Genomic DNA, 24,413 nt, shown 5'->3' with positions numbered 1-24,413 from the left:
TGAATGGGAAAGTAATTTTAACCTGGGTATATTTTCAGTAATGAAATAGCTCAGATGTTTACATTTGTCTGACAGATGCAGTGTTTTTATAATGTGAAATCCCGGGCTCCTTGAACAGAGTGCAGCCTCATCTGACAACTTCATCATAATGTCAATGGCAAAATTTATTACAAGACAATTCTGACTTACATCAGTAAAGGGGCAGCGGTGATGGGGGAGAAATAATCTCCATAAATAGGTATTGTGGATAGGTGCCATCCCAGAGTGCCCTCTCATGGCCTGAGATAAACCTGCGGGGACCCTGCCCTCAGTTCCCTCTTAGTTCCTTGTAATAACTTACTCTCAGGCTGAAATACTTAAAACAAGATTCCCCTTTTGTGGAATCTCATTTATTTAGTCTTTTTTCAAAACAGGCTCTTTTACTCCACAGGCCCCACCCTTCTCCTTTGTTTAGGAGTCCCGCAGCCCTCCTTCGTGTGCCTGAATCAGAGGCAATGGATTCTTCCTGAAAGTGTGGGGGGAGGTCATGAGGACCTGCCCCCTCTGTGGCCCCACCCTTGCCCTGCCGCTTCCCCGAGGCCCTGCTCCCCGGCCAAGAAGGAACCTGGAGCTAGGCTGGGAAGCCCAGGCCCTTCCACCTGCCTTTGATTTTGAGCATGCTCCTTTCTGACACTATTCCTTATCATTCAGGCAGAGCCTGCAGAACATTTTCTTTGCTAGGTAATTCTGCAACCAGGATTGGGCCAGAAGGTTTTTTTCATCAAGATTTTTCATAGCTTTTTCCTCATGTACTTCTGTGGGTTGTGAGCCATAATTTAGCACCTTATATTTCAAGTGGTTTTGAAAAATCATGTTTAGTCAGTGAGGAGATAATAAAACTAAATGGGGTGTAACAATCAGGGTTCAGACACCCCAAGGGGAAAATGAGGTTCAGACTCTCTCCCAAAGAATAAGAATAGAATCAACTGGTTGTATACAATGTTATTGTGTGTAAATATATGCCAATTAAGATCTTTTATGGAAGTATGTAATGTTCTGAAGTTGATGGTCATTAGGAGATATGTATACAAGTTATGGTTATGAATGGATGCATGTACAGCTTTGTAGAACATTGTAATTGTCATCAGGGTGCAACCACAGCATCACCTCACAGTAGTGTGAGGACGCAATCAGGCAGGGAGAGGCACCTCCCAGGCTAGTTTTTTATGTGAAACTAACTCCAGTCACCTAGCCTTGTACAGGGAAAGAAAATGGTGGACCATTAAAGTTAATGGAAAGGCATTGAAACTGAAAAGAAAACCCCAGTCTTGGAAAACTAAGAAGGAGGGACTTTTCCCCACTCTTTGGCCATGTCTACATTTACCAGGGATCGAGGCTGCTGTGATTGATGCAGTGGTTGTCGATTTAGCAGGTCTAGTGAAGACCGCAGAGGGCTCTTGGGTTGACTCCAGTACTCCATCGGAATGAGAAGATTAATGTAAGTCGATGAGAGACGCTCTTCTGTTGACGCAGCATGATGTAGACACTGCAGTAAGTCGACCTAAGCTACGTCGACTCCAGCTATGTTATTCATGTAGCCGGAGTAGTGTAACTTAGGTCGACTTATCCCGGTATTGTAGACAAGACCTGTGTAACCATGAATTACTATAGTCTGACAAAGACAAAAATCCTGCAAATCCTGGTAAAAGGGAAGAGGTTGAAGTAAAGGCTATTCAGGAACCAAAGGCCAGCATCTAAGTAGGGTGCTGTCTGCAAAACACTGGCTCCCCTGTATGACAGAGGGCATGCTGGGAAACTGTTCAAAGGCAATAGGTAACTTGTATTAGAAAAGGGAATTTAGTTCACACAGAATTGCAAAGCCTAAGGTTGTGTCTTTGTTTATTTTCTGTGTAACTTGAATGTATTCACTTTTTCTTACTATTTCATCTTTGAATCTGTGATTTTTCTGTTAAATCTTTTTGTTTATTTTTACCTTAAGGAGGTCTCTGTTGTGCAGTCTGGGTGCAGTGGGTGGCCCCAAGTGGACTAATAACTGGTGGCAGGTTTCATTCCTTTGGAGATGATGAACCAGAAAGGAAAAGTCCATGTGTCTGGTAGTTAAGAACTCAGTGGTGGATTTGCAGAAACTCAGGACCAGAAGGGCTGTTGGGATCACCCTGCAAGGGGTAAGGATGGCTGCCAGGGTGAGACCTTTATGCTTATAGGCTGGCTACCGGTGTCACAGCTCTGATCTGTAGCAGCACAGCATTAAGGCACCCCAAGTTACAAGGCTCTTGATAACCTAACCCCTTACTGGTCTGAATGATCCTCAAAATGTCAGAGGGTGTATTACAGGAAATTTAGGGCCCGACTGTTGCTGGCCTTTCCAAAAGTGTGCAAAGGACAGGAGGGTCCAAAGAGTGTCATCCCACTTGTGCATCTGAACTGTAGCCACAATTGTAGTTTCTGAACTTTTTTCAGTGCAGGGATTCCTCCCTGCTAAACTCCTGCAATGTGAACCATCCCAAACGTGGTGGGGAGGAGGCAGTGCAATTGCCTAATCATGTCCCTTCTCCCCTGTACTAGCCAATAAAGTTGCCTGATCAGAGAAGGGATCACATGCTGCACTGCGTGAAACAATGGACACCCTCGCCTACATTCCAAGGAGCTCCTTGTTTGAAAGGTCCTATGGAATTTAATTAGATATAATTTTTTCTGCAGCATTTGAGGTTCATCCTCTAGAATTTAATAGAAAATATATCCCTGCTATAGAATTCTATGGAAAGTTTTAAGAATCTATAGAAAGTTGGGTTGCCAACTCTGACTGAAGCTATTCTGGGAGATTTTTTTCCCCCCAACATGATGTGATGTCATTTTCTTAAAATATCCTGTTAAAATCTCCCAGATTGCCTTCAATATTCACTGGGAGACTGATGCCGATTCCGGGAGACTCCAAGCCAATCCTGGAGGGTTGGCAACCCTAAAAAGAGAATCATATTCATTTTCTATGTAGTACTGTAGATTCGATCTCTGTTACACAATGGAGATGCAATGCTTCCACAGGTCCTGTGTGGTCCTGTATTGCCCACAGAATAAACCAGGCACTATTCATCTTATACAATGCAAGCCCTAAGAAGCCTTAGAGAGTAATGAGCTCTCTATTATTACCTCTTGGTTAAATGACAGAAGAGTAGCCCAGAGTTGCTTAAGAACTGTAGATGGGCAGGGACCTTACTGGGAAGAGAGCTCTCTGCCAGCATCTGTTGGAGGGCAAAGGGAATTGACTGAATGGGCCAGACCTCATTTGCATTTTAGTTATGTGACAGCCTGGGGCATTTTGGTTAAAGTACAGTTAAATTTTGAGTTTGGGGGTAATAAAATGCTATCAATCTTGTTGGGAAATAGAAGGATAAGACATTGACATTGAATGTGCCTGGTGTTACCCTGCCTGTGAATACAGTCATGTACAGTTGCATAAAGGAGTCTAGACAGACCTGAGAGCGAAAGGGAAAGCCTACCTAGTTTCTTCTGGGAGCACCTTTCTGATGGTGAGAACTCTGTAAAAAGTCCTAGATACCACTGATCTCTATCTAAAGAACAATGGCACTCGGTGTCATTTTTAGTAAGGCATGCAATAACTTTTTAGATGACAGATATGATTTTGTTTTCTAACCTACCCATAGTGATTCATAAACCAAATACTTTCATTTTGACAAATCCTGGTTGTCAAATACAGTGGAAGCTGAGAATGTATAAATATGTGATTATCTAATGTTTCTACTGAAATAAAAAATCCATCCTTTTATCTTTTTTTAAAGAATCTCCTCAATGACTAAGTCAGAGAAATCTGGTAAGGAGTCCAGATTCCGAAGTGGTCCCTTTTTGATGGTCAGTAAAGCCAAGTTGGTCAGGTGTTTGCCTCCAGGCTTCTTGCGTGTGAATGTCTTAATGTGCTTTAAAGTTGAAAAAGACCTTTTCGTGTGGCCACAGAGTAGGGAATAGTGGACCAGTGCCCTGTGGTTGGAGGAGACAGAAGATCCTGAGGAGGGACTGCAGTGACTTCTGCCTGACTGCAAAGCGACAAAACTGAGCTCCGCTTGACAAGTCCCAGCAACTAAGTGGGGTAGGAAGTAGCCCAGGGGAACCAGACCTTGAGCCGGCTGTGCTGCTGGAAAGTGAGGCAGCCTGGCTCAGTGGCTTTCCCCCCTGACCCAGTGGCAGGACTGCCCAGCACTGATAGGGCCCCGATAGGTCCCCCAACCTCCCCTAGAAACTCTGTCTGGGCCAAGAGGCCTGCACCTTCTAGACTGTTACTTACTGTCTGCCCCATCCAGAAAGCTGGGGCTACAGGCAGTTTGTGCTCTGCCCTGCCCAGAGGGCTAGAGCACCCCCTATAGATGGGTACTTGCCACCTGTGCTCGCCAGGAGGCTGTGAACTAACAGACTGTTTGGGCTCTGCCCCGCCCAGAACCAGAGCTTCCCCCAATAGACTATTTTTCCCATCTGCCTGTAATAAGGCAGAGTGGCCTCCCTCTGCCCTCAAGCGCGAGAGACTGCTCTTGTGGAGAAAACAAATAAGGAAGTGTTGCTTATTCCTTCACATATAACAAGAACCAGGGGTCACCCAATGAAATTAATAGGCAACAGGTTTAAAAAATCCAAAGGAAGCACTTCTTCACATAATGCAGTCAACCTGTGGAACTTGTTGCCAGGGATGTTGTGAAGGCCAAAACTATAATGGGGTTCAAAAAAGAATTAGATAAGTTCATGAAGGATAGGACCATCAATGGCTATTGCCCAAGATGGTCAGGGATGACACCTCATGCACTGCCTCTGACTGCCAGTAACTGGGAATAGATGACAGGTGATGGATCGTTTGATGATTTCCTGTTTTGTTCATTCCCTCTGAAGCCCCATGGCTTTGCCACTCTTGGCAGACAGGATACTTGGCTAGCTGGACCATTGGTCTGACTCAGTATGGCTGTTCTTATATTCTTACTCACAGTGAATGTTGGCGTCTATGGGGCTACTTGTGTAGTAAGGAGCTAACTATATGAGTAATGATATCAAATGCTGGTCCTTTACCATGCAGAAACCTAGTTTACTTTCAGTAGTTCTGTACTCCTCAGGTAGCTCCATTAGAGTCAAGTGGACTAGTTATGTAATAAGTACACATCATGAAGATGTGTGATCAAGGTGATACAATTAGGCCTTGAAATGCTTGTGAATGGTGACAGATGTACACTCTGGATATTGAGGACCTGATTCTGATCTCACACCAGGTTTACACCAAAGCATCTCCATTGACCTCAGTGGTTTTACTCCTGATTTAAGACTCTTTTTAGCTAAAAAGCTGGAGCAATACAGGCCACAGCAGTGCAAGCTTCCCCTAGCTGCCTCATCAATATGCTTTGACTTTGACCAGACTAATTCAGTCTCCATGCCCCTTCATTCTTCAGCATTTCTAGTGAGACTGTGGACATTTGTCCACTAAGAGCTGGACTGAGGCAACCAATACATCAGATTTATATATGGTGGGAGAGGGAAGGAACGAGAAGTACTCTGGGAAATCATGAAAGAGAAAATTCTTATACATTACTATCTTGTGACTTAGAAATAAATGTCTGTTTGTTGCCAATTCCTTTATATATGCAGTTACCTGTGACACCTACACAGCTAATGCCCAGCAACTAGAACTGTTCTGGATTTTGGTATTTAATTTTTGCCATCCTAATCAGAACTATTTGTATCTTGCTGGGTCTTGGGTAAACACATGAGACAAGGACATTTAGCCTACTAGCTGAACAACTTTATGTCAAATGCCCAGTTGCACAACTTTATGCCAAGTGCTCAAACACAGTGAGGGTTCCATGCTAAAAGTGCCCACTGCCCAGCAACTGGAAATCCCATTGTCTACAGATTGGACAAAAAAAAAAAAAACACTTAGAGGAAGTCTCCCTAGAAGGAAGTTGCTCACTAATGAGTCTAGTCAGTTCATGGCCAGTTTCTTTTGTTGGGTAGGTGCTATTTATTTACCAGGGCCGGCTCCAGACCCCAGCGAAGGAAGCAGGTGCTTGGGGTTGCCAATGGAAAGGGGCGGCATGTCCGGGTCTTCGACGGCAATTCGGCGGCGGGTCCCTCAGTCCCTTTTGGAGGGAAGGACCCACTGCCAAATTGCCGCCAAAGAATGAAGCGGCGCGGTAGAGCTGCCACTGAAATGCCTCCAATCGCGGCTTTATCTTTTTTTTTGCTTCGCTGCTTGGGGCGGCAAAAAAACTGGAGCTGGCCCTGTTACTTACGGTCCTTAATGGCAAGTGCATTCAATTCTACATATGTATGGCTTTTTTAGTGATACTCCAGAAAAAGATTTCTGCATGGGGACTTGAGCTGGTGTTGACTTTAAGGAAACCTCAAGAAAATTGAACCCAGCCCTTTTTGCTGCTGTCAGCACCTGGCAGAAGGTTACACTGTATACATAAGAGCCTGATTTTCTAAGGTGTTCCACACTTGTAGTTCCCACTGACTTTAGAGGGAGTTGTGGGCAGGTCTTTAATGGACTAGAAGTTTTCAGAGCTTCAATTTTTCTTCCCTGTATGTAAAAGCCCAATAGAATTTAACAGGACTTAAACTGGCAGGGTTCATAAAAATGAAATGGGGTTCTTTAGACATTAGTCCATTAAAACCTGTGGCCTGTAATAGACAATCTTATTTTTATAGAACGTTTAAGCTATGCTATAGATTTTAATAGAGAATGATAAGCCTGCTTATAGAATTCTGATAGGTTGGTTTAAAAATTACCACTCAAGGAAAAGATGGTCTAATCATGTGGATAGTTCTCTGAAAACATCTACTCAGTGTTGAGCACAAATCAAAAAAGCCAACAGACTGTCAGGAATCATTATGAAAGAGATAGTTAATAAGACAGTAAATATCATAATGCCACTATGTAAATCCATGGTACGCCCACACCTGCATGCAGTTCTGGTCATCCCATCTAAAAAAAAGATATATTCTAATTGGAAAAGGTACAGAGAAGGGCAACAAAAATGATTAGGGGTATGGAACAGTTTCCATATGAGGAGAGATTAAAAATCTTAGGACTGTTCAACTTGGAAAAGAGACTACTAAGTGTGGACAATATGATAGAGGTCTATAAAAGCATGACTGGTGTGGAGAAAGTGAATAAGCAAGTGTTATTTATCCCTTCACATAACACAAGAACCAGGGGCTACCTGATGAAATTAATAGGCAGCAAGTTTAAAACAAACAAAAGGAAGTGCTTCTTAATACAACGCAGAGTCAACCCGTGGAGCTTGTTGCCAGAGGATGTTGTGAAGGCCAAAAGTATAATAGAGTTAAAAAAGTAATTAGATAAATTCATGGAGGATAGGTCCATCAATAACTGTTAGCCAAGAGATCAGGGATGCAACCCCATGGTCTGTGTGTTCTTAAGCCTGTGACAGCTAGATGTCTGGACAAGAGGGGATGGATCACTCAGTAATTGTCCTGTTTTGTTCATTCCCTCTGAGTGGCATCAGCCACTGTTGGAAGACAGGATACTGGGCTAGGTAGACCATTGATCTGATCAGTATGGCCATTCTTTTGTTCTTATGTAATTCTGTAGAAAGATATTAATTCTTAAATGCGATATGACTTTTATATAGAGCTTCTCAAAAATTGGTATTGAACCCCAGAGCCAAAACGATATAGGTTATCGCCTCACATAAGAGGTATGATGCAGGCCTCTGATTTGCAAAGGTTTATGTAGTAGTTACTCACATGCGTAAATGTTTGTAAAATTATGGAGACAACACAATAATGGACATTTTAATTCTCCCCTTGAAATTATAGGTAATGGATACTTGTATGGTAATTGAGGTAATGAACAGGATTAGACCAGACAGAATTCCTGTAAAAGAATCTCTCTTAATTTTTTATAGATATAGTCTTAATAACCAAATGTTGTTAAAAGTAAAAAGAAAGAATCTGTTTTGGCCATATTAAAAGAACCCATTTAAAATGACAGAGGGGAAACAAAGCAAACAAAAAACCCTGTCTGTTTTCAATGGTATTATATTCCATGTATATTTAATGACTATCTTTTTTATGCTAATTGGTAGTCAGTTTATTGACCTAATTTGGCATCTCTGTCTTACACTAGCACTTTGTGACTAATATGAAACTAATGGCAACATACAGCATTATATGAATTGAAATCAAAACTAAATATTGGGCTAGAGATAAAGACTGTACAGTCTCACTAATCCAACTATGAGAATACTGACAAATTAATTTTCACTTATTTAGAAGTTACACTGTGGTCTTTATAAATTATGTGATAATATTATTATATGCATTTCTGAGATATAATTCGCTGCCTTTGAACTACCTGACTGTGACCCATAGCTTGCAAATTTATTTTGCCTCTTAAAACTGTGCCTAATCAAAACAGGTTAGGTGCTGCTAAGATTACAAAGCTTTAAAAGGTGCTTTACCACCTATTTTTGGTTTGGTTGGAAAATTAAATTGTTTATTTTTTAATGGTTTGACTGTAACTGAATAGACCAGATGCAATCTTCCCTCTCCCCAGTCACCACAGACCTCTGATCAGAGCGCCAACAGACAATAACCACAGACTCAGGCATATTCAGCAATATACTTCTCCGAAGGTATTACTTGTGTTGCTGACAGAAACAAAGGTCCCATTCCCTGCCTTTCAGGTGACTAGTCAGCTCTACAGGTCCGTTTCCTCCTCTTCCTGTATCTTCCCCTTTGAATGACAGCTCTACTGCTATGCTCAGCTCCTTCTCCACCTCCTGAGGTAGTTCCATTCTCTTTCCTTCTCTCCCACTCAAGCCCTCCTTTTCTGACTGGCAGGTCAATGACAATTCCTAGCCTCCCCTGTTGTCCTTATCCAGGAGCAGCAGCATAGGAGCCAGCAAACAGAGATGAAAACAGGAGAGTCTGAGTGGAGATGTTGAGTGTTAGAGGAGAAAGGAGGCAAGCCTCTATTCCTTAGGGGCAATGAGTGAGTTCTTAAGAGTTTTTTTGTTGGTTTTGATTGCTTGTTATTTTTTTTCTTTTCCCCCCAGTTTGCAGAGGCTGGTAGGGATCAGGGTTCTGTGAGAGAAGCAGAACGTGTGATCACAAAAGAGCCCAGATTGGGGTGGGGCTTCCCTAATTAGGAGACCTATAAAGGCACCTAAGCAGCCAGCCAGTGGCACAGGGGCCAGCAAACAGAGTTGAAAACAAGGGAGTTTGAGTGTGAGTTTGTAAGGGGAATTTGGGGCAGGAGGTATGTGGTGGTCTGTTTTTGTTTTGTGTTTGTGTATGTGTGTGGTTCCTTCCTCCCCCGACAGGAACTTAGTCGGGAAGGCTATGACAGATACAGAGGCAGCAGTGGTAGTGACCCAAAGAATGGAAGAGAAAATGAAGATGACTGGATGAGGAAGCAGCAGGATGTACAGTATCCTGGAGTGGGTACCTGAAAAGAGCTTTGTTTATATGAAGTGCTGCTTGATGGATCTTCTTTTCCATCAGCTCTGAGATTTGGAGATGCAGATAGAAACGATGGTTGACTTTTGAAAGGGATTCAAGCAGATGATGGAGGGAAAGCAAGAGTAGGCTGAAAGGAAACCTCAAGACTTGCAGATGTAAGCTGGACTGGAGAACTGAGAGGGTAATGGAAGCATGTGACTATAAGAACCGAGCAAAGGAAGAGACCGGCTAATGATGGAGAAATAATATTCAGAAACAGGTCTGGTGTGTTGGAAAATGAAGAAGGGATGCAGCAGGCAGTAACAGAAGGTGGGAGGACATGGAATAAGAGAAGCTTGCCTTCTATGATGAGATAACTGGCTCTGTGGATATGGGGAAAGCAGTGGACGTGATATATCTTGACTTTAGCAAACTTTTGTTACAGTCTCCCACAGTATTCTTGCCAGCAAGTTAGAACAGTATGGATTGGATGACTGGACTATAAAGTGGATAGAAAGCTGGATAGATTGTCAGGCTCAACAGGTAGTGATCAACGACTTGATGTCTAGTTGGCAGCCAGGGGTCAGTTTTGTTCAACATCTTCATTAATGATCTGGATGATGGGATGGTTTGCACCCTCAGCAAGTTCGCAGATGACACTAAGCTGCGGGGAGAGGTAGAAATGCTGGAGGGTAGGGATAGGGTCCAGAGTGACCTAGATAAATTGGAGGATTGGGACAAAAGAAATCTGATGAAGTTCAAGAAGGACAAGTGCAGAGTTCTGCACTCAGGACGGAAGAATCCCATGCACTGCTGCAGGCTGGGGACCGACTGGCTAAGCGGCATTTGAGCAGAAAAGGACCTGGGGATTACAGTGGACGAGAAGCTGGATATATGTCAACAGTGTGCCCTTGTTGCCATTTAAAAAGGAAGTTGTATAACTACTATTTTTAGTTCTATTTTCTTTGGACAATTTACTGCCAGTTAAGACAGAAATAAATTGAAAGAGAATCAAAAATAGTTGTATTTTAAGTTTTATTTTCTTTAACTGAAATAATTGTTACCAGAAATCATCATACTCTGCAGTTTGACCTGTCATCCTTTGATGTGTCTATGTAAGATGAGATCAAATAGCTTCCATAATTACTTTTAGTAATTTTCGTATACACTTAGCTAAAACTTTAAGGTTTACAGCATTATAGAAAAATAACATAGGATTATTTTTGGAGCCTGATTCTGTTCATACCATAGTCTATTAAAAATAGCACCACTGAAGTCAATGAAATTACACTAGTTTAAAACAGATTATCAATGAGTTTAGGAATTTTACACAAGTGTTTGCCAAAGCACCACCACAAAAAGATTGAAGAGAAACAAGATTGTATAGTTTAACATATAAAAATGATGTGCAACTTGATTCTGCCTTTTCAACACACAACCCTTATTGACATGTAGCTTGATGATAATAATAATAATAATTAATAATTAATAGATTGCAGGTAAAATATCAAAAGCACCTAAGTGATTTAACAGTCTTTATCTCATTAACTTTCAATGCGACTTAGGAGCATTTGAATATTTTCCCCCACACTTCTATATTTTCCTTCCTAAGTTCTCAACCTCTTTACAAACATTAATTAAGCCTCACACTAGCCCCTGTGAGGTAGGCAAGGAATATATAAAGATAATTTCATCAACAGTGATGTGCAGTCACCTCTGAAGTGGAGCTCAGCAGCTGTGTATCAGTGCAAAACAACCATATTCCACAATTTAAAACAGGAAGTGAAGGAGGTTATTATAGCCAACTGAAACTGAAGGAAGAATTTAGATAAGCATATATTATATATATTGGATTTGGAATTTTGCCAGGACACGAGAGTTAACACTGGAGTTAACAACCTTAGTCTTACAAAAAGTGCCATAGAAATTTTAATAAGTGTCAGGAGCCATCTTAGTTTCATATTCCACATGGAAGACAGCAGTAGCAGCACAATACTCCCACCACCACCCTTGTAGGGAACTGATTCCATATTTAGTCAAGGGGAAGAGTTTGATATAGTGTATCACAGGCACTACTTCCTACTGCATCTATAATAAGCAGTCTTTAGAGGGCCCCCTTCAAGCACTGGCCTAGGGTGAGCTTGCTTAGTGGTGAGATCTGAGAGTGCCATAGCACAAATTGGTAGGGCTGTGGAAAATCATCTAGAGCAGGGATGGCCAAATTTACTGAACCTTTGAGCCACATACAACAATCTTCAGAAGTTTGAGAGCCAGGGTGTGCCTGCTGGGGTGCGGGGTTTCAGCCCTGCTCCTGCTGAAATCTTGAGCTTTGGCAGGCGTGTCCCACGGGGCTGAAGCCCTGAGCCCCACCTCTCTGTTGGGCAGAAGCCAGAGGTGATGTGGTGGGGGGGCGGAGGGGAGGACGTGGGGTCACATGCCCCCCCCCGATTTTTGCCAGTGTTTGCTGACCCTGCTACGTCACATGGTGCTGTTGGGCCCCTCCCTGCACGGCAGCTGCTGGAGCCGACAAATTGGGAGCTGTGGCTGTGTGGAGAATCAGTGGCAAACAGCTGGGCACTGCAGAGGGAGCCTCTCTTTTGCTGCTGCCTCTCCCTGTGGAGCTAACGCCTGGGTGCTTCAGTGACGGCTGCTGAAGGTAAGAGGGGGAGCATGCCTAGGAGGGTGTGACTCAAGCTCTTGGGGGTGGGGGGGCTTTAAATTGTGCCCCACCCCCACTCTCAGCAAGAACCAATCATCTCTGGCAGAAGCTCTGAGCTCCCCTCACCCCCTTCCCCCCCTCCCCCCTCCCGAGTCTGGTAGGCAGAACATGGGGGAAGGGTCCACGAGCCACACTTTAACTGTAAAAGAGCCGCATGCTACTTGTGAGCTATGGTTTGGCCACCCCTGGTCAAGTGCATCTACACGGACTCATAATGAACACTACATCTTATATTCCATGTGTTATCAGTGTATGTTGTGTTTCAGAGGGTATTGGAAAATTATTTGTGGACCAAGTAAAGACAATAGATGAAATCCTGGCCTCATTGAAGTCACAGGCAAAACTCCCCTTAACTACAATGGAATTTTAGCCAATTTTATTGTTGATTTTTATACTGACCTCCTTTGTAAAGCGCTTTGAGATTTACTTGTTACAGGTGCTGTCTATTATTATTACTCTTATACAGTTAATTTAAAACCATCTATGGGCGTGATCCTGAACCCGTGACATCTATAGCAAAGCTCCCTTTGATTTCCATGGCTTCAGGATTTTGCCCTGTATTTGCTAATTTGGATGGTTCTCATTTTAATTTACTGTGTGACTGCTTTAACTCCACCTGTCTGTAATAAACATAATTGGCAGGCATACAATAAACAGGATACAGAAAAGCTACTAATTGATTGAAACATGCTGTAATAGATTAAACTACAGCCTAGTCTGAAACCCCCTCCACAAAATAAATTATGCAGCAGTTCTGCAGGTTTCCTGGAACATGCATGTGGACTATACTCTATATTTTCAGTACACACATGCAGCAAGACTATAGTGGGGTCTGTGACTTGATAATCCTTCTCTACTGAAGCTGACTAAGGTTTTTTTAATTTTATACCTCCATTAACACAAGGTTTACATGAAGCAGAGGTAATCTCACTACTTATAGTAAATCATTGTTATTAGAACGTTTTGTTTACACACTGTAATATCACACATTGGTCCTGATGTTTTATAATTACTTCCCATTTACCGCAAACTGAGGCTAGGTCTACACTACCCGCCTGAATCGGCGGGTAGAAATCGACCTCTCGGGGATCGATTTATCGCGTCCCGTCGGGACGCAACAATCGATCCCCGAATCGACGCTCTTACTCCACCAGCGGAGGTGGGAGTAAGCGCCGTCGACGGGAAGCCGCAGAGGTCGATTTTGCCGCCGTCCCTACAGCGGGGTAAGTCGGCTGCGATACGTCGGCTGCTATTCGCGTAGCTGAATTTGCATATCTTAAATCGACCCCTCCCGTAGTGAAGACCTGCCCTGAGTAATAATTTTGTGGAAGAGGGAGAGACTGGGTCAGATTTTACTCGCAGCCACACTGGTGAAAATCCAGAGCAATGCCACTAAAATCAATGGGGCAGAGAGAAGTGAGAGCACCTCTGATTTCAGTCTCATCACTTAACAGTGAGCTTTTCACAGGGCAGAGGCTAAAAAGAAGAGAGGGAGATACATAGGTGTGGAGAAAAGCAGGAAGAACCTCGGAGATCAAAATTCCACCAGCTTGTGGATTTGTCACAGTTTCATTGTTGTTGGCAGGTTTTTTAATCAGAACTGGCAAGTGGATAAAAATCCATTAGCCTACATGATGAACATACAGAGCTAGAAAAATATTTAAAATCTTGAAATATTACATTGTTTATAGAATGACCTTTTTTAATAAGCATTGGTCTCACTAGGGCAGCACTCTCTGATGAAGCTTGGAAAGTTCAGGGCTCTTTTCTTTTGCTTGAAGAATTTACTTGAATATTTTGTGCAAACACTAAAGGCCAAGTGCCTAATTCAACAGAAAATGTCATCAGTGTCTGAATCCTCATGTCAAACCTTGCAGGGTTTATTGGTGAAGCTTGGTCTTTGCAGTGGATTTCGTGATGGTTTCTGGCTCAAATAGATCTGCTATCTTCTGTCCTTGTTTCACAACAATATCAAGGTTAGTTTCATTAGCAATTATCATAGCCACTTTTCCCTTGGCTTTTGCAGGTAAGTTTATGACTCTGCTTGGGATCAGCACTCCTCCAGGAGATTTCCTTCAAATGACTGCTATATAATTTCAAGTGTCTTCTTACTGTCTTTCAGGCAGATACTTACATCAAGCAATTTTTTTCTCACTCCTTGCCAGTACCACTTAGGGTGCCTTGTCTGCATACATTAGTGTTCCCACTGGTAACTCGACTATCTTCCTTGCAGTTGTCTATGCTCTCTTGGCTGCAGCACAAAATGCATGGTTTCTCAGGGTGTTCAGGTGTTGCTCCCCCTTAGTAATTGGAGAGTACCCTGAAAAGTCTAGAGTTGGTCCTTAACAGCACGGACACATCAGGGTCAGGGTATATTAGTACTGCAGTATCCACTTCACTTCCTCAGGAAATTCCAGGTATACTATGACATATCTTTGGGCATTCATCCTCTCTAAGGCCACATGGGCCTACTCCATTTAGAAGCTGTATTGACAAGTGCCTAAAACCTTCTGGTAGAAGAAGAGGAATATAATAGTCACTTGGGATCCAGTGTCAAGCACAGCTTTACATTTTATCCTTTCAATCAAACAGTGACCTATGCCAGAGGACCTATCAGCCCTCCGTGGATATGTCTGGGTCCTGGGGACCTAGGTGGCAGCCTTCCCAAGCCCTTCTGCAGTTTCCGATTCCTCCCAACTGATCCTGGTTCATTGTTAAAGCAACTTATTCCTTTGGTCTTTTCTCCGTTTTAAAAAAATCACTTGTATACTGTGTAAAAACCCAACAATAAGCAGTGCTATATTTGTAAGGAATCTTTGGTTGTATTTGTAACCCTTCTGCCACGTGGAGCCAGCAGCAACCAGGGCCGGGTTCAATATCTAGTGGTTCCTTTCCATCGATACAACACAGAACCGGCTTGAGTGCCCACCCAGTAACCTGGGAAAATTACACACCACTCCTGGGCGCCTTTGAGAGGCAATACTTCCCCTCTTGCAAGCACAGAATCTGAGTGTAGAAAAGACACTTTTAATAAAAGGAGGGAATAACTCGGAGTTAATTTGGGAAAACACCGTGAACGGGGTTCATAAACATAAACCGTGAGTAAAAGACCCACCCCAAGTAGGTTGGACAGTGCCCTTTTCCCCTCAGGTCCTTAAATCCAGGAACCCAAAAGTCCCTTTCACATGCCCGACCCTTCTCTGCACCCCACTCACAGTTACTGTCCTTGGTCAGTGCAGTCTCAGAGTTCAGAGGTGCATCTGCAGAGTTCACCTCCCACCCTGGGTGTGGGGTAAAGAGGCATCTTACTTGCTCCACTGGCCTCTCACCGGCCACCTGCTCACCATTCTCATCACGCTCCTCCACCAGCCACCCAGCTGGCTGCTCCTTGCACCTTATCACCGCCGCCCTGGTGGCTGTTTGTTGTGCCTCCTGCCACACCCTGCTGGCTGCTCATCACGCCTCTTCACTGCTGCCCAGCTCGTTACTCATTCGCCAGCTGACTGTCAGTCACTTTCTGCCTCTCTGCCGTGACCTCTCCACATCAATCTCTCAGCGATTTTCAGCTCTTTTGCACAGTGGGCAGAAACACTGCCCCATCTCAAGTTATTTCAGCTCTCAGTGATTTTAGCTTTTAGCAGGCAGGACAGAAATACAGTCCTACCACAACTAGTTTCAGCTCTGATTAAGCAATTAAAATAACAAAAGAGGCTCTTAATGAAGCCTGTTTAGCTCTATTCTTTGGACAGTGGGGAAGAACAGGTTAAGCTAGTTTAGAGAGGGCAGGGGGAGAGTGTGTGCAGCCTCCTGACCAAGACTCATGTTCCCAACCCTCTTACTTTCACAGGGCTTTGGCAGTCGCGCCCCTGGCTCAATGAGGTCCTCTCCGCTAAGGGTGACCTCCTCCCCATTTGGAACAGGTTAAGCACAGTCCTGCTTCCCTGCATTTCCACAATAATCACAACATTGATAAGAGCATTTCACTACCCCTGCATTCAGTACTAATGTGATCTGTGACCCAACACCAGCCAAGTTGATTACAATGAGCAAAACACCGCTCCATCTGCTGAATATCTAAGCAAATCTAAGCAAAGCAGGAGCAAACTGTATTTACGTAACCACACCCAGAGTCTCTCCCCCTCCGAGATAGCTGTCAGGGAAGCATTCATTCAGACCCTGCTTACATCCTCCCCCCACTCCCCTGCCGAGAATTTGTCATCCTGGCAAATCATGCTCCAGATTATATCAACTGCATGAGTTCTCCTCAAAGGGTCTGAGGAAACCCACTATGGCTGCCACAACCCTGTGAGCTAATATATCACTTCCTCACTAACCATTGCAGGTGCATCGTAAGTTATCCCATTTACTGGCCTTATAACCCTGTCACGCCTATTGAGAGTGGGCATGGCAGGGGCAGTGGGGACTTCTTCTGGGGAGAGGGATGATGAGGGTTCCCTTGAGGGTACTCCCTCTACTGGCACAGACCCCTGCATCTCTTGCCCAGGTACTGGAATATCCAGGTCACCAGAGGTACCTACCACTTGTATGTCCTCTCTGTTCAGCCACCTAGGCATGTCATCACAGGCCTGTTTTTCTTCCAGGAAGTCTGGGAATGTTAGTGAGGCAAGCTCATTGTCTTAGACTGGTCTCATCATTGATGGGGGGTTGCCAGCAACAGGCCTAAATGCTTCTGCCCTGGGGTTTAGAGCTGAAGAAGTGGAGCTCTCACTGGGTTCAGCTGATGGAGGGCGGAATCTGGTCTCCATTCTAGGATACTCCATGGTAGTGTCCTCCTCCTCAGACTCTCTCTCAGATGTGCTAGATAAAGGTGGATTAGCCCCCACAGGACCCACTGCACGTGTTGGGTAGTGGATTTGGTCTAGCACCCATTTTCTGCCCATATCCCATGTCATGGTGCATCCCATAAGGGGTGCCTACCAATTCCCCCACAGATAGTAGGAGGTTTCTATGTACCATCTTTATTTGCCCTGGCCCTGTCTCAGGTTTAATCTTGTAGATCGGCAGATCTCCCAGTTTTTCCACTACCAGGTAAGGTATTGCCTTCCATCTGTCAGCAATCTTATGTTCTCTGGCAACACCCACATTTCATAGCAGAACTCTGTCCCCTGGATGGAGCTCCTGCATCATACTAGTGCGTGTTACTATCTGAGTTATTCTGGGCAGCAGCCATAGCCAAGCGATAAGCATCCTGAAGTTTTTCTCATAGTCAGGAAACATAGTGCAAATGTGTCTCATAGCTTTCTCCATCCTCTGATATCCCAAAGCACAGGTCTATGCTTTAATTTTTGAAAATATTTTATTATGCAAGAGAATGATGTATGTAAAAGCTACAAGGATGTTAACTTAAAAGCATTCTTGAATTATAATTAATATGGTATCGGGGATGTCACTCTATCCTTAATTATTTTTTAGTGAAGCATTCACTTTCCTGTTCTCTGCTCTTTGATTGCTTCTATATTTTCTGGCAAACATAGGGTTGCCAACTTTCTAATCACACAAAACCAAACACCCCTTCCCCAAGGCCTCACCCCTGCTCCTTCTCTGAGGCTCTGCCCTGCTCATTCCATCTCCCCTCCTTCCGACGCTTGCTCTGCCCCACTCTCACTGACTTTCATCGGACTGGGGCTAGGGTTGCTAACTTTCTACTCGCACAAACCCAAACACCCTTGCCCCACCCCCACCCCGCCCATCCTCCAAGGCCCCACCCATGCCCCTCCCCTTCTCTGAGGCCCCACCCCCTGATCACTCCATCCCCTCCCTCTGTCACTCGCTCTCCCAACCCTCACTCACTCGCTCATTTTCACCAGGTTGGCTCAGGGGGCTAGGGTGTGGGAGGGGGTGAGGGCTCTGGCTGGGAGTGCATGCTCTGGAGTGGAGCTAGGGCTAAGGGGTTTGGGTTACAAGAGGGGGTTCTGGGCTGGATCAAGGGGTTGGGCTGTGGGGGTGGCTGTGAGGGCTCTGGCTGGGGGTGCAGACTCTGGGTGGGGATGAGGGCTTTGGGGTATAGGAGGGTGCTCCGGGCTGGGACCGAGGAGTTCGGAGGGCGGGACAAGGATCAGGACTGAGGCAGGGAATTGGGGCCCAGGAAGGGGTCTGGGTGCTGGCTGTGGGCGGCACTTACCTTAATCAGCTCCCAGAAGCAGCAGCATGTGCCCCCTCTGGCTCCTACACGGAGATGCGGCCAGGTGGCTATGCGTGCTGCCCCATCTGCAGGTGCCACTCCCGCAGCTCCCATGGGCCGCAGTTCCCAGCCAATGGGAGCTGCAGGGGTGGTGCTTGGGGCAGGGGCAGTGTGCAGAGCCCTCTGGCTGCCCCTACACGTAGGAGCCAGAGCGGGGACATGCCATTGTTTCCCGGGAGCCGCACGCCATGGAGGCTAGCAGGGAGCCTGCCAGCCCCGCTGCGCAGCGCCACCGACCAGACAGTCAACGGCCCGGTCAGCGAGCCTCCAGGATCATTTTTTGACTGGGTGTTCCAGTCAAAAACTGAACACCTGGTCACCCTAGGCAAACACTGCATCTTTTTAACTATGAAGTACATATGTTGTCTGAATTTCAGTTGTACAGTAATTTATTACAAAGTATTCAGTTGCAGATGCAAGGTTAATATCCATTTAATAGAGAAGCATGTCCTGTTTTTAATTTTTCTGAATAGGAATTTTTTTAGCAACATTATCAAACATTGACAACATGTTATATTTATTATTTACACAATGGCTTTAATGAATGAGTCATAGATCAGATTTAATTATTATGTCCAAAAATGATAAGAACTGAAAACAAGAACTGAAATTCATCTATGGTGAATTATTTGATCCCTATAATTATAAGAAGGAAGCACAGCCCAGGTGTCTTCCGGTAACTAAGTATAATACTCCTGAGAACCTGAGTGAACTTCCAGTTACAATGTGTTTCTACTCAAAAAACAGTTTGTGTAAAGTGAAAACACAACTGCCCAGCACCGTGCTTATTCTAAAATATAGTTGGGTATTTACAATCACCTACATGTAGAAAGATGGTGTATGTTGTGTTTGATGTTGGTACAGGCAGCACAATTGGTCTAACAGGAGGGAGAAAAAGTAAATACAGAGCTTAGTACATTGCCTCTCAGGATAGGAAACTGATTGTTATATTTGCTAGGATCAAAGTCTGAAGATGAAAGAGAGCAAGGATGTCACCAACCGTTTAAAAAGGAGAAGCCATTTCTAATTAGCAGGACTGCTCTCCTTTTCTTGTTCGTTATATGGAGGGTGTCACCAAGAAGAAGCAGCTCTGAATTTCAGATTAGCCTCAGATAATTTTGCTTCTGTCTTGTGCATAACATGGACAGTTATTCCTCTCCACACAGTGACTAATGTAGTACACCTCGATTGCTTTCAGTCAGCAGGATGGTAATTTTGTCTACTTATTCTATCTTTTAAAAAAGAAAAGATTTCTGTATATGGTGAAATCTTCAAAGCTGACTTATTCACCTACTGCATCTTGATGTATGCTATTTTCTCATAGATGTCAACATGCTGGTTTGATAGAAAACTGAGATTTTTTTTTTAATGCAGTAACTTTGCTGGTTTTTTTGCTGGATAGAGAGGCTAATTTGCAATGATTTTCCTGTAAAAGTTAGTATGTAAACACTGATCCTACAAATTCTTATGCATATGCCATGTTTACTGGCCTAACTGTGCCTCTGAGTCCTCTTGGTCTCTTTGAGTGTATGCCTTCTAAGGTCTCAGGCCTCAAGCCCTCACCTCTCTCAGGAGGGAATCACATGATTCTTCAACTCTCAGATCAAGCCTTGGGTTGCACTCCCTTTGTGTATCAGCCATGATTACCACAACAGTCCTGACTTTTGTCCAGCACCCTTGGACTCTGGTAGGTCTAAGTTCCCTTAACTCACAATCCATTTCCCCTTTGTCTGGGAGAGGTTCCTTTAAAACTGCTTAATCTTTTTGGTCACCCCGTTTCCCAGAGATTGTTACTTTTTAACTGTTTATAGACCTTTTATTTAATTTCTAGCCTTGGCAGAACAAGGCTTGCAATGTGTGGGAGATGGCATGTAAGATCTTTGAAACAATAGTTTTCCTCATTGGCTTTCAAGTGTGTTCTGGGGCCATTGTCTTCCTCTTTGTTCTTCCCACAACCCCCTATGCAGCTAGATCAGGGATCGGCAACCTTTGGCATGCGGCCCACCAGGGTAAGCCCCCTGGCGGGCTGGGCCAGTTTGTTTACCTGCCGCGTTTGCAGGTTTGGCCAATCGCGGCTCCCACTGGCCGCAGTTCACCAATCCAGGCCAATGGGGGTGTGGGAAGTGGCAGCCAGCACATCCCTCGGCCCACGCCGCTTCCTGCAGCCCCCATTGGCTTGGAGCGGCGAACTGCGGCCAGTGGGAGGCGCAATTGGCCAAACCTGCGGAAGCAGCAGGTATACAAACTGGCCCGGCCTGCCAGGGAGCTTACCCTAGCGGGCCACGTGCCAAAGGTTGCCGATCCCTGAGCTAGATCAATGCATTCATCCACAAAAGTCTTGTAACCCATTGTGACATCACCCAGGGTACAATCTGAACTGTGGGATCGTTGTGCCCCCTTTAATTCTCCTGTCTGATGTGCACTATGCCCTGCTTTGCTGTGTGAGCTGACATCCTATCACGCACCCCAGCCTCTAGCATGCAAGCCACCCCCAGACATATACCAGAGTGCTATGCCCAGCCACTCTTGAATTACATATAGGACAACATTAATATATCCCTAGTCCCAGCCTTGCACCCCAGAAATGTGCTGTCTTGTTCCATTCAGTTACTTACTGAGCTGTACAAGCTCATAAGGTCTGCCAGTTTAACAAAGAAATTGACCATGCACCAGCCATTGTAACCTGAGTAGATTCCCCAAACCCTTCAGTCAAAAACACACAGGTTTAGATTAAATACAAAACAGATTTATTAACTATAGAAAGATAGATTTTAAGTGATTAAGTGATGTTGGCATAGAAGATCAGAGCAGGTTACTAAAGGAAATAAAATACAAAATTGCACCCTAATTCTTAAACTTTACCATGCTAATAATTCTAAAAGTGAAAGGATTTCTCTCACCCAAAACTTCATGGCGGTTCTTGCTAACTGGAATGTCTTCTAGTTAGGACTAGCCCCTGCCATAGTCTCAGTAGAGTTTCTTTGCCTTCCTGATGATCTTGCTTCCTTGCATAGAGATGGGGGAGGAGAGGCAGGTGAAGTAATGGTGTCATTGTCCCCTGTTTATATTCTTCTCCTCTCTTTCAAGAATACCCCCCTGCTGGGGTACAGACACTCATTCCCCATTGAAATGTATAGGTCTACTCACATGTGTAAAACTAAGCTTGTACATAAGTATTTGCGAGATTTGGACTTTAGTCTTTCCCCATGTCAGTGACAAAAGAGCAAAAGAGGAGAGTTTACAATTACAATTTATTTGTAAAAAAGTTGTCAGTTACAAAGTAAGGTCTCAACCTGCTCCCACCAAAGTCTATTGCAAAACTGCTACTGGCTTCCATGTGAGTAGCATTGGGCCTCATGTTGTCTAAAAGAAAAGAGAGATCTGCTATTTTGTTTCTGCGCAGTTTGCTTTGCAATAACAAGAATAAGTGGGACTCAAAACAGTTCACTACCCATTTTGGAGTTATTCTTCCCTCCCCTGCCCCCATGCCCAGCTAAAATCCCTAAAAGCCTTGTCAGGGCAGCGGCAGAAAATTTGGGCATGGATTGGGTTAAACATTTCCAGCTGGAGAGTGTGTAGCTGTAATTAGCCAACTGAAAGAAAGTAGATAAATGCCCACAAACATAAAGTCCTCCCAAAACACAGTGCTGATAATGACATGACATTCAGTTATGTGTTCACAGAAAGAAACTAACTACTGTTTGTGATGAAGGCAGATTTTGCTTTGCTGTGAAGTACCCACTTGTGGTGTAGAGGATATCAGTTACCAAAGAGGGGAGGCTCTTTTAGACATGTGTATAATTGCTGCTATCGATTTCAAAGCTTTGGGGGCATTCAGTAGCAGGCATTTTGTAAAAGACTCTCAGGGTGACATTTGAGACACTGCATGTTTGCAGATACTGGATAGTTTGAAATCTCTCTTTTAGAAAAGATTGGTAGTACTGGTCTCTTAGCACCACTCCAGGAATATGTATTTTTAGTTCACGAGATAGAACAAAAGTGATAGAGGTGCTAAAAATGTTTCTTTGAGCTCCTGATCATGACTTTGGAACAACTGAAGTAGAGACAGATTCCTGGAAAATATATAGTAAATGTATAGGCTGTGAATGATATGAATCCATATAATATTTTACAAAAGGACTAGTGCAAAATAAGATATTATATTTATATAACACCTTCCAGCCTCAGTTTTTCCAAAGCATTTTACAAATTTAACAAAGGAAAAAAATAGTAAATAATTATACTTAAAATTTTCAAAATATTTTCCAAAAAACCTACACACACAAGGGTCACTGCCTCACTGAAATGCAGCCACTTCAGTGGTGAAATATGGCAGCTTTTTTAACAGACCGCAGCAACATTATATAACAGTTTGGGGCAGGAAGTGAAGACCTAGCCAATTAGAAAGTCACAGGGGGGGATTTTCTGAGTCAGAATCTACCACAATTAATTACCCCTATTGGAATTTGGCTAGAACAACATTGGGGAGAATACCTCTACTGTTGCAAAACATGTGCCATGGGATCTTTAAAGTCTGCTAGTAGTCAGAACCTTAATTATATGTCTCATCCAAAAGAATAGCGCTGTCATCTGCTCACAGTGTCCTCTTGTACCCACTTAGTTTGGGCATTGGTTCATTACTAACTCAGAGGGAAGAGTACCACTTACTGACTCACCCTTGGCTTTCTTTAGGTCTCTGCAGTTCAAGGACTGATCTAGTTCAGTCCTACTCTTTTTTTTTCTAAAACACCTCGGTCACTTAAGAGCCTATGTCCTGTAGAAAAAGAATGGGTTCCGAGGCCACGTAAGTGCTTTGATAATATTACCCACAGTAAAAAATGGACTAAAGGTTAGCATAGGAAAATTTGTAACGTTTGTAGTTTCATGTATGGTAGATTAGTAATCTGCTATCTGAACTCCAGGAACGACATATACCCAATAAGCCCCTCGCTTTCTAACATTAGTGTAAGTCTTAGGGCCAAAACCATAGCAGTCCTATGTAGTGGGTGACAGAGCTAAACCATCTCACAAGGAGCAGTTCAGAGTTTGTGTCACAGGCCTAGTCTACGGGAGGTGGGGGTGGGGGTGGGAAGGGGAATTGATCTAAGATACGCAACTTCAGCTACGAGAATAGCATAGCTGAAGTCGACGTATCTTAGATTGACTTACCTCCCGTCCTCACGGCACGGGATCGACGGCCGCAGTTCCCTTGTTGACTCCGCTTCTGCCTCTCACCCTGGTGGAGTTCCAGAGTCGACGGGGAGCGCCTTCGGGGATTGATTTATCACATCTAGACGAGACGCAATAAATCGATCCCCAATAGATCAATCGCTACCCGCCGATCCGGGTGGTGAAATATGGCAGCTCGATCCGATCCGGCGGGTAGTATGGATGTACCCACAGTCTGACCCAGCTTTGCTCATTACATGTGAGCTCTGCTGGGCCTGGGGGCTAGGAGTATGAACCTACCCATTCCCATCCTCCTTCTGTTGTATTCTTTGGTGGGAGAGGAGCAGGAGGGAGTAGATCCAGTGTTCCCAGAGCACATGGAACTCAGGGACAGCTATTATGAGTGGACCCTGCACAACACATGAGCAAGGGGAAGCTTCTTCCTCACCCCACAGCCACAGCAGGGCCAATCACAATCCAATTACTCTTAGTAAAAAGCAATGGCATCAGCAGAAAGCTGTTATCACTCAGCACTCTGGCATGGGAAAAAAGAAGGAAAATACAAACAAAGCGGGAGATAACAGGCCATAAGATAAATAATCAGCACACAGCCCTCTACAACAGAAATCCTCATTGATTTCTTTAAAGTTGTACTTGACTTGTGTATGTAAAGGATGAACAAACAAGAAATAAATCAATAAAAGCCCGAGAATAAAATGTGGCAATATTTTCAGATCGTGCAATAGAAAATAGCAATCACCCATAGTCTGCTCATGTTTGAATCTCTAGCATCACACTCCCTCTGCACCGCAGGAGGCTTTGTGTCTACCTAAAGCTGAAGGAGTCCTTAATCTGCCCCCTCCACAT

The 24,413-nt window shown here is 44.1% G+C and overlaps 1 long non-coding RNA gene across 1 annotated transcript in view; it reads right to left on the bottom strand.

Annotated features, from left to right (window-relative positions):
• LOC117870813 overlaps positions 1 to 24,002 on the bottom strand; it is a 34,726-nt gene extending 10,724 nt beyond the window's left edge. Inside the window, exons 1-2 of the long non-coding RNA XR_004644045.1 lie at positions 23,847 to 24,002; positions 21,278 to 21,382 (exon numbers count right to left, since the gene is read on the bottom strand). This is a non-coding gene — a long non-coding RNA (uncharacterized LOC117870813). The remainder of the gene's footprint in view (positions 1 to 21,277; positions 21,383 to 23,846) is intronic.
• Between the last annotated feature and the right edge of the window lie 411 nt (positions 24,003 to 24,413).

This window comes from Trachemys scripta, chromosome 1 (assembly GCF_013100865.1).
Source record: "Trachemys scripta elegans isolate TJP31775 chromosome 1, CAS_Tse_1.0, whole genome shotgun sequence".
Classification (NCBI taxonomy): Eukaryota; Metazoa; Chordata; order Testudines; family Emydidae; genus Trachemys; species Trachemys scripta.
The sequence above is the reverse complement of the archived record's forward strand: the minus strand, read 5'-3'. Positions and strand labels throughout refer to the sequence as shown.